Below are 10,151 nucleotides of genomic sequence, written 5' to 3'. Positions count from 1 at the left end.
TAGCCCCGCCCCACAGCAGGGAGGGAATTCCCTTCCATCCTCTCACTCAGGAACTTTTTGCAAAGAAAGCAAGAAAGAGTTGCTGTGTGTGTGTGTGTGGGGGGGGGGGGGGGGAGGAGGGAGAAGGGTAAGGGAGGGAATGTTGTGCAAATGGAGCCTCTCACGCAAACTCTTCCCCTGCAAATCCAGGGTTTCCCCAGGGGACAGAAAAGCAAGCCTTCCTAGTGCCAGGCGGACAGAGCCCTGGTTCCTCCCGCTCAGAGGGTGTGTTCCCTCTGCCTTGAAAAGACACTCAGCATCGCCTGAGATAGGCTAGATGCTAGAGGGCATTTTAAGAAGAGGGAGGGGCAGATGAAACAAAGTTTTCCACTTGGGGAAGCTGGGTAACATCAGGCAGAGTTTCCAACACTTTTATGATGTTTTCTGTGTCCTGCAAACATCGAGTATTTATTACACAATGTTTTTCTTTAAATTGAACATTTGAACACTTGAACATTTAAGTAATTTATTCCCATCCTCAACAATAATATCCATGAAAACAAAAACCTCGTTGAATGCTCCAGTTAGATGGTTTAGTTATATTTTCCAGTTATATTTTCTTGAAATCACATTAAAATGACATGAAAAAATATTCATCTATCTGCCACGTAACGTCCTCTGGAGTATCGTGCATAGAGTGCTGCCGCCCTTGAGAAATACACTCGTTTTACTGCAGACTTCATGGTGTTGAGTTCCTGCAGTCAGCAGTGGCAGCTTGAGATTCAAGGAGAAGATGGCAGGGGTTGTAACCGAGGACGGGGTGGCAGCCGAGCGGGAAGGAGCTCAGGTGCCAACTCCCCTGTGGAGCACAGAACCTATCTTCTTTAGACCGCAATTTTCTCACCTACACCATTGGAATAACATCTCCTAAACCTGTCCTATTGTGAGCATTGATAGTCACTCACTCACAGACATGTATTGAGCACCTCAGATGGGATACCAGGTGCTGTGCTTGGCTCCCAGTTCCAAGCGAAAACCCCATCCATGCAACCAGCGTGCACCTGCCGTCAGTCACTGCTAAGCTGCTGACTCAGTGGACCTCTCCATGCACGTGTTCATCCACAGTTCTATGAGTAACGTCGTTATTTCTAATTTTCTAATTGAAGAACTACAGAATCCTTGGGCATGTGTGGCCCCTACTCATAATCAGATGCTAATTTTAATGCAGACTAATCTCTCCCCTTGAGGAGCTCCCTATCTACTGGGGGAAGAGACATCAATCAGCTCCGTTCCCAATTCATACATAATTACAGTTGGAGGGAGCCCAGAGGCATTGGAGCACAGAACATGAAGGCCTGACCTGGTTAAGAGGTAAAGCAGATCGTGCATAGAAAGCCCTTAGGAGCAGCCCACCATCCATGCTCATTCACTGGGTTCGATGATGAAACTGAAACTCCAGGAAGGAACCCAATCGTTGGCTCAGGCTGGGCAACAGGCATTCCAGTGGTCCAAGAAAGAGCCCCACCCAGACTGTCTACTAGCAAAGTGGATTGTTCACTAAATCGCTCTATGGACATGGTCACATAAAGTTTAATGGAGTTTCTTTTAATCAATGTCTTTATTTCTAGCTATCCAATTAAGAGAAACCTGTTTGCCATATAAAAGAATGTCTGGACTGTGCAGACCCTACAGTTGACTAAGTTACTACACTAATATTCTGTAAGGGTTGACCCAATGGAGGACTTAGGTCACGTAGCTAGGGATGGTTTATTTCAATAAAAACCTGGATGCGGCATCAGCTGCCCAATGGAACGCCGTGGAAGTAGTTGGAGATGTTCCATCATCAGTTTTCTAACTGAGGTTGCAGGGTGATTGATCTGATAAGACAATAGTAATTTAAAATATGTATTTTTACCGTGACATATCATTTGTTCAATTTTACTTCAAAACATCGCCTGGATGTTCCCATTTCGCTGCTGTAATCATGCAAATGTAAACATTTGGGATATGAGTAGATGACCCGATGACTTTGAAGTTTGTAATGTTTTTTTAAATGTCCCTTTCTTTCATGAAGGTACAGGAAGTGGAGTGCTTATTAAAACGCATAGCGTCCATCCAAGGGGGAATTTATCATATTTAATGACTTTAGGGTTCACTGCTGCTGAGTCCACATTCTCTGCTGTCAGCAGCAGAGCCGGGGAAGGAAATCACAGAGGAACCTTTGATGTCAAAGAGAAGTAACTGGGATGGCAGGGAAGGAGACAATGGGGCCGTTTCCTCAGAAAAGATACGAGTTCACAAACCAGGGCACGGGGGTGGCCTGGAAGCCTGGCCTCGCATGCCAGAATTCAGTGTTTACTTTATAACAATATCAAATAAAGGTCCCTGGTATTGGAATCATACACTAGCACACTTTCTTTTTTCCCTAGGGCATGTTTAATCCCTTTATAAGAAGATGTAAGTGAACCAATTCTTACAGGAAAAATCTAAAAACCCAACACGTTAACAACCTCTTTTTTCAAAGAAATAATCAAAGTAAGGATTTTGGCTCAATGCATTTTCCCAAAGAAATTTGACAATATGAAACTTAGACAATTTTCCTAGCACTTTTTTAAAGGTTCATTATTTGAATGATGTTGTTAAGAAGCCGACCGATAAAAACTTGTCTAATTTGGGCAACTCATATAAAGGAAACGTGTAATGAAACTTGAGAGCTGCAGGAAGACCCGCCCCTTCTTTTACCATGTTCTCCTTCATTCATCTATTCAATCAGTGAACTAACACTGGAGAAAACAGGTTAGCCTAGGAGGTTTTGGTGATCAACTGCATGCTGCCTGCCCTACACTGCCATCACCACCTCCAGCTTCAGGTTGACGCAGACATACCTGACTACCTGGTGGAATGCACAAGCCCATGAGACCAGGAATGTTCTCAATGGCAAGAAAGGTCAATTGCTGCCGGGAAGCGAGAGAAGTTCGGGAAATATAAATAAAAGCATTGAACAGAACAGAAACCAAAGCTCGCTGAGTCAACACACTTCAGTGCATAACATCACAACACCGAGCAGTGATTGATTTGCAGAACTAGTCTGTCTCATAAAAACAAGGTTAAATTAGATTTGTTTCCTCTGTGTTCTGTTTAATCTGCTATATTTCAAAGTCCCATGGAAGAGTATAATGTTTAAAATTTTGTTCACAAAAATTAGGTTCAGTTATATGGTAATTTTTCTTGGGTGAAGTAATGCATTCTCCAGGTTGTTAAAGACTGAGGTCCCGCTGAACTCTACCCTGAGAAGTTAATGACAGATGCTGTCCATCCCTAAAACATTTGCATGGACCGAGTAAAGTCACAAATGGTGGCTGGACACCCACCCGGTGGAGGGTGATGGGAAGTTCTTTGCCACAAATTACTATTGTCTTATCAGATCAATCACCCTGCAACCTCAGTTAGAAAACTGATGATGGAACATCTCCAACTACTTCCACGGCGTTCCATTGGGCAGCTGATGCCGCATCCAGGTTTTTATTGAAATAAACCATTTTATTGACCTTTCCAAGTCCCCAAAAGGAGCTCCAAGGGGAGCATGTCCCGCATCGCCTTGGAGGAGCTTCATGGGGAGAAGGCTTGAATAAGAGTCCCACCAAAACATCAGAGAATGAACAAGAAGTCGTTCCCTCAAGAAAAACAGGGCGACGCTTACCACAAGAAGAGGGGAAGCAAGCAAAGAGCAGATGTCCACCACAAAGATGATGCAAAGTGATTTTCCAGAATATTCTGCCCCGCCCCCCCCCCTTAGAAGAATCTTCCATGAGTGCCACCCTTGAGCCCAGTGACCTTCCAAGCAAAGACAAAAGGGGTATCTCTATTGTATAAAGGACAGGACGACAAGGAGGGTGAACCCATATCATCCTTTTCCCACAAGTAAGGATGGCAAACCTGTGGGGTCAGTGCCTGTAGGGTTGAGCTCAAGGGGAGAGCCCACCGGTCTGGTTGACAGGACCGCCTGGGAGACCGGATAGTTCTACAGCTGGTCGGACCCATCCCCCATCCACCTGCAGACTGAAGAAAGGCCCCTGCTCGGGTGACAGGAGAGAGGACAGTGCTCAGGTAGAAGTCTTCAGTGTGTCCCCAGCCCGCTCAGTCCTCACACTTACTGAATAGTCCTCACAGCTCTGTCTAATGCTCTGGCTTACTTTTGAGAAGATAAAAGCCATCAAAAGACAGGGACTTAAAACATATTTGAAGAGTCACCTTTACCATGTGGACTTGGGGGTGTTTTGAAACCCTCAGTGGGCTCACTGATTTCAGAGAGACGGCCAGGCATAGACGCTGCATCTGCCTTATTAAGTGGAGGCCGTGCCCGAGGACAGGGCCAGCACTGCCTTGCCCAAGAATCAGGAAGGAGGGAAATACTCTGCTACTGGAGTATAAAGACCATCTGTCAGTCAGGACGGGCCTCACGGGGATGCCACAGCTTCCTTCCAAGCGGGTTGTTTGTGACACAGTGCTCAAGCATGTGCACGAATATAGTCTGCTGTCAAATCCCAGAGGATGTTTGTGATAATGACGGGGCCCAGGAAGCCAAGACATAGGGAGACAGACCCTGACCGCGTTTATCCAGCACTCTCCAAGGACATTAAATACAGTGGCGCAAATATTCTGGCTGATGTTCTCTACAGTGACTCGGGGAGGGGCGCAACTCTCATGCCCACCCTCACCTCCTCTGACTCGATGCTCACCTCCCCACTTTGCTAGCACCCTTTGACTTCCCAGGTCCCTAATCCTGAGAAGGGGCTCCTAGCAGCAATCTCTAAAAAGGAAATATCACCTATGAAAAATTAGCAAAGCGCCTTTTTGGTTTATTTCATTCATTCATGCCATCAGTATTTATTATAATTTTCTATATGCCAAATACTGTTACAGTTTGATGGCATCCAAATTTGAATTGGATACAACTCGAGCTCTCAAAGAAGCTCTGTTAACACGTCTCCATCGCAGAGACCTTTATAAACCCAGAGTACTGTTGTCTTGTGACTAGAAGGACAAAGAAAAGGCCACCTAACCAATCTGTGTGGGCAGGAACCCAAGCTGTGAACCCTGAGAAAAAAGACACCTACTAAGAAGGGCTCCTGGTGGCTAACTGGGTTCAAATTTTTAAAACAACAGAGCCTAGCAGTCATTTCTGCACAGGGTCCTCACACAAAACCACACTTCAGGGAAAAGTCTGCATGAATGCCTGCAGCATGTCTCTGCCATCTGAGCCAGCCCTTATTAAGCAGTTCCTGGAATCCTATTTCAACCAGTAGGACTGAGGTTTCCCCCATCCAATCAGAGCTGCTCAGCACCAAAGTGGTTCTAGTCTGACCAATCAGTGCCTTTTGGACCAATCAAACTGTGAGGATATGGAGTCCTCATTTGCATGAGGAGAGACCAGTCATGGGCAGGGGAAGGGACTTCTGTCCATATAAACCAGCCCCCCTCTGGCTCAGAGAGCTCACTTTCCCTTTCCACCAAAGCAAAGAGACTGTGTCTCCTTGGCTGAGCTGAAACACCAAGATGTCTCGCAGGACATGGCCCCATGGCTGCCTCACAGCCGTGCTGTTTTCACAGCTGTGCTGTATCACAATGGAGCTGTTTTACACTGAATAAAGTTTCCTTCTTTACTGCACCCCAAATTGAGGACTCCTGTTGGTGTTAAACTGGTGCCAACAACCATAGGTTGACAAATTGAGGATTGGATTCCTGTAGAAGGTTTTGTCTGAGCTGAGTCTTTAACTCAGCCCATCCTTTAGTAGGTAAAATAAGTGAAAAGAGAGCAGCATAAGAAGCATGGATGTATGTTATACAGTATAGCATGTTTGAGAAACCTCAAGAATTTTGGCATGGAATTTGAAGTCATGAATGGTGAGAAATGTGTGTAGAAAATTACATAGGAGCCAGAAGTTTGTGTGCAAGAGCTTTTCAATAAAGTCTGGTGGACTCCATGGGGGGGTAGGTGGAGGGCAGTGAGCCAGGGGAAGAGATTGGCGCATGGCCATTAGACGTAAACTTTAAACTTTATTGGGAGACAGAACAGAATCCCTGAATAAAGGCTAGATTCACATATTTATGAAAGGGAAGCTTGGTGTCACAAACAGGCCATTTCTCCTAAAGTTAGTCAACACAATTCTAATGGAAGTTTCAATGGGCTTTTCTTGGTGCAACTCTGGAAACAAACATCTGTTTCAATGAAGAACTAAGAGGGACAGTTGAACTAAGAACTAATGAGTATGAATACAATCCCCCTTAAAATTTATATGCTCTAGGACCCCAGAAGGTGGCCCTATTTTGAGATAGGGTCTTTATAGAGGTAATCAAGTTAAAAGGGGGTTGTTAGAGTGGGTCTTAATTCAATGTGACTGGTGTCTTCATAAGAAGAGGAAGTATGAACACAGACACATATAGAAGGAAGACAATGGGAAAACACAGGAAGGAGACAGCCATCTACAAGCCAAGGAGAGAGATCTGGAACCTTCCCTAAGCGTCTCAGGTGAAACCAACCCTGCTGACACCTTGATTTTGGACTTCTGGCCTCCAGCCTATGAGAAAATAAATGTCTGTTGTGTAAGCCCCCACTTTGTGGTGCTTTGTTATAGCTGTGCCAAAAAAACACAACACCGAATACAGGGGATGTTGTCCAGTAGTAGATATTAAAATGTATTATAAAGCTATGTAATTGAAACAGCATTATGTCAGGACAAACAGACCAAAGCAACAGAATAGGACATGCACCTTCATTAGAAAAACAAAAGTTTAAATCTGACAGTAATACCAAGGATGACAGGAGGCTCTCCAGGCACTTCAGAGGGCACCTTGTGGGCACCTTGGCAATACAAATAACACTGATGATGCACTTACCTATAACCCATCAATCTCCCATTGGGTACAAATCCTAGAAGAATGCTCTTGTGCACAAAAGGCATTGTTACTTTTAATCCTTTTGGGTGGTTATGGCAGCAGACTTGGTTGGGGGCGGGTAGGGGGGTGGCGGGCAGGTCCTTAAATGCACATGCCAATCAGTATCCAGCTGCATCCTTGAGGCTGATGCTTTGCCCACTCGGGAGCTTGCTCCTCCCTAGTGTTCTGTCCTGTGAGCTCCACCCACTGGGATTTCCTGGGCTCTCAGCTCTGTCTTCTCAATCCGAGCTCATCAGGCTCTGCTAGGGGCCTGCCTGTAACCATAGCCCGGAAACTCTCCAGGCAGGAGGATTGGGTGATTATTGATTTGCTAGCTCACAAAGACCACTGTCATCCATCATCTGATGTCCTGTGTCTTGAAAACCATCATCTCATATGTTTTGTCTGCTTTTTGGTTGTCTAGGCAGGAGGATAAATCCAATCTCTATTATGCCATCTGGGAAGTTAGAGCAAATTCATTTGGTGGAATGGAATCTCACCGCTTTAAGAAATGAACAAGGTTAACAATTAGCTTTAGCTACATTAACATCAATACTGAAACTTAATATCAAGTGAAAAAAAATCAAATTTTAAGAATAGTATTTTTTTGTCCGAAATCATTCACATAGTTTGAAAATAGACAAAGTTGTCCTGTGTATTGATTTTGCAGACTAAAAGCATACAGGGATGGACAGGAAAACCTAAATCAACACAAAGAGGATGGTGCCTCGGGGAAGGGAGAGTGGAGGACAGGACCAGGAAGGAAGAAAAGGGGGCTTGAACTTTACCTGCAATGTTTTATTTTTAAAAATAAGAAATATAGCCGAAACCGGTTTGGCTCAGTGGATAAAGCGTCGGCCTGCGGACTCAAGGGTCCCAGGTTCGATTCCGGTCAAGGGCATGTACCTTGGTTGCGGGCACATCCCCAGTAGGGGGTGTGCAGGAGGCAGCTGATCGATGTTTCTAACTCTCTATCCCTCTCTCTTCCTCTCTGTAAAAAATCAATAAAATATATTTAAAAATAAAAATAAGAAATATAAAACAATCATGTAAGCATGTTAGTATATAGTAGGTCCTCGGGTTACGTTCGAGGATCCGTTCCTACGGCGCGATTTAACGCGATTTTCGCCGTAAGTCGGAACCCACCTACATAAGCACCTACGTCACTCACGTGGAGCACATACACAGCAGTAATGAAGTGAAACAGTAAAAAAAAAAAAAAAAAAAATTAAAAGAAAGGTAACAATTCCTGACCTTTACTTGTGGTAAACAAATAATAAAACACATAAAGCACATATGTGCATACGTCGAAATGACGGAACTTTTTTTTTTTATAAATAAATGGGAGATGGTGACGTAACCACGAAATGACGTATGTCGAGTCCAACGTAACCCGAGGACTTCCTGTATTAGCATTAGTTAGATCTGGTGGTTGGCTAAAAAGATATTTATTAAGTACAGGCAGTCCTCGGGTTACGCTGGACTCAACTTATGTCATTTCGTGGTTATGTCGCCATCTCCCATTTATTTATTTAAAAAAACGTTCTGTCATTTCAACGTATGTACATATGTGCTTTATGTTTTTTATTATTTATTTACCACTAGTAAAGGTCAGGAATCGTTACCTTTCTTTTAAATTTTTTTACTGTTTCACTTCATTACTGCTGTGTATGTGCTCCATGTGAGTGACGTAGGTGCTTATGTAGGTGGGTTCTGACTTACGGCGAAAATTGCGTTACGTCGCGCCTTAGGAATGGATCTCCGACGTAACCTGAGGACTGCCTGTATAGTTTTTCTATATCTTAAAATTATCTCATAACTGAAACTGCGTCTCATTTAGGTTATTGGAAGCCTCTGATGTCAGGAGTAGACATTTGAATTTGCCTTTGGGGCTCACTGCTCTTTGCTCACATTTGCATAATTAAAAAGCTCACAGAGGTAGCTTCTGAGGAGGGGGGTGAAGAAGACCCTCATGTAAGAAAGATATCGCCAAGGTAGCAGAGTTCCAAAGAGGTAACTTGTTCTGGGCAATCGTTAGAGATGTTTTCAAACGTGTAAGCAGAGTTCTATTAGTGAATCTCTGCAAAGTGTTTTCTCACGGAAATTTTTTTTAATATTCATTTAGACTAAACCATGCACATAAATTCTTGTTCATTCTCTTGCTTTTAGGGAGATGACTATGTGTAGGTGTGTGCCTGTGTATGTGTGTATCCTGTTCATGAATGTGTGTGTGTGTGTCCTAACCATGTTTGCATAAGTATGTATATGTGTGATGATGTGTGTATAGGTGTCTGCATGCATGTGTGGTGCACACCTGTGTGTGCCCGTATGTGGCATGCATGTGTGGTGCACACCTGTGTGTGCCCGTATGTGTCCTGTCCATGTGTGCATATGTGTGCGTGCGCAGGGTGTGTATGTACATGTGTGTGCATGTGTACATGTGTGAGTGTATGAGTATGCATGTGTGTGCATGCCACATTGGTCCTGTTCAGGGATACAGGAATGAAGAACTCACAGACTTAGGAAGATTTATAGGCTCATCATCAGGACTATGAAAAGGAGTAGAATTTGTCTGATATCTATTATGTAATACTTAGTATTAATTAACCCCTGATACATGTGTTTGATTAGTTAGGACTAATCGTGATTACCTTGTTGGGTAAGGACAGGGCTAGACTGCAGCCCTGTGAGTAATGTCAGGTTTCCCTTAAGAGAGTAGGGAGCCCCACTGTACATGGAGTGGGGCGGAGCAGCTCCAGGAACAGCAATGAGGATTTACATCATCCCTTTGGGGAGCTTTTGCCAGTTTGACTTGAACTTGGAGGCACAGAAAGCCCAGCTGGAGGGCTCAGAATGTAGTAATATTGGTGGCAACTCTAAGCATGTCTTTTTAATATTTTCCCTTTTGTTACTCCCCAGATTCCCGTAAGTCCTTGTGAAACGTGATCGCCCAGTCTCTGCTATGCTTGGGGAGTTAAGGACCAATGCTGCACAGGGGGAGGGACCCTGGAAGAGGCTCCACTGGGGCGACGGGGGATGGTCTTGGGAGGCTCGGGACAAAGGTGCCAAACGCATGGCAAGGAGGCCACGTGGAGGATGGCGGGAGCCATTCCTGAGCAGAGGACGCAGCTGCCTTGGACTATTTCCATGTGACTTGGAAATCATTTGACGAGATCCCTTTCCAGTAGTTAAACTATTCCGGATTTCTCACAACATTCACATCTTGTTATTGATTG

Source organism: Eptesicus fuscus, chromosome 11 (genome assembly GCF_027574615.1).
Source record: "Eptesicus fuscus isolate TK198812 chromosome 11, DD_ASM_mEF_20220401, whole genome shotgun sequence".
Taxonomy (NCBI): domain Eukaryota; kingdom Metazoa; phylum Chordata; class Mammalia; order Chiroptera; family Vespertilionidae; genus Eptesicus; species Eptesicus fuscus.
The sequence above is the reverse complement of the archived record's forward strand: the minus strand, read 5'-3'. Positions refer to the sequence as shown.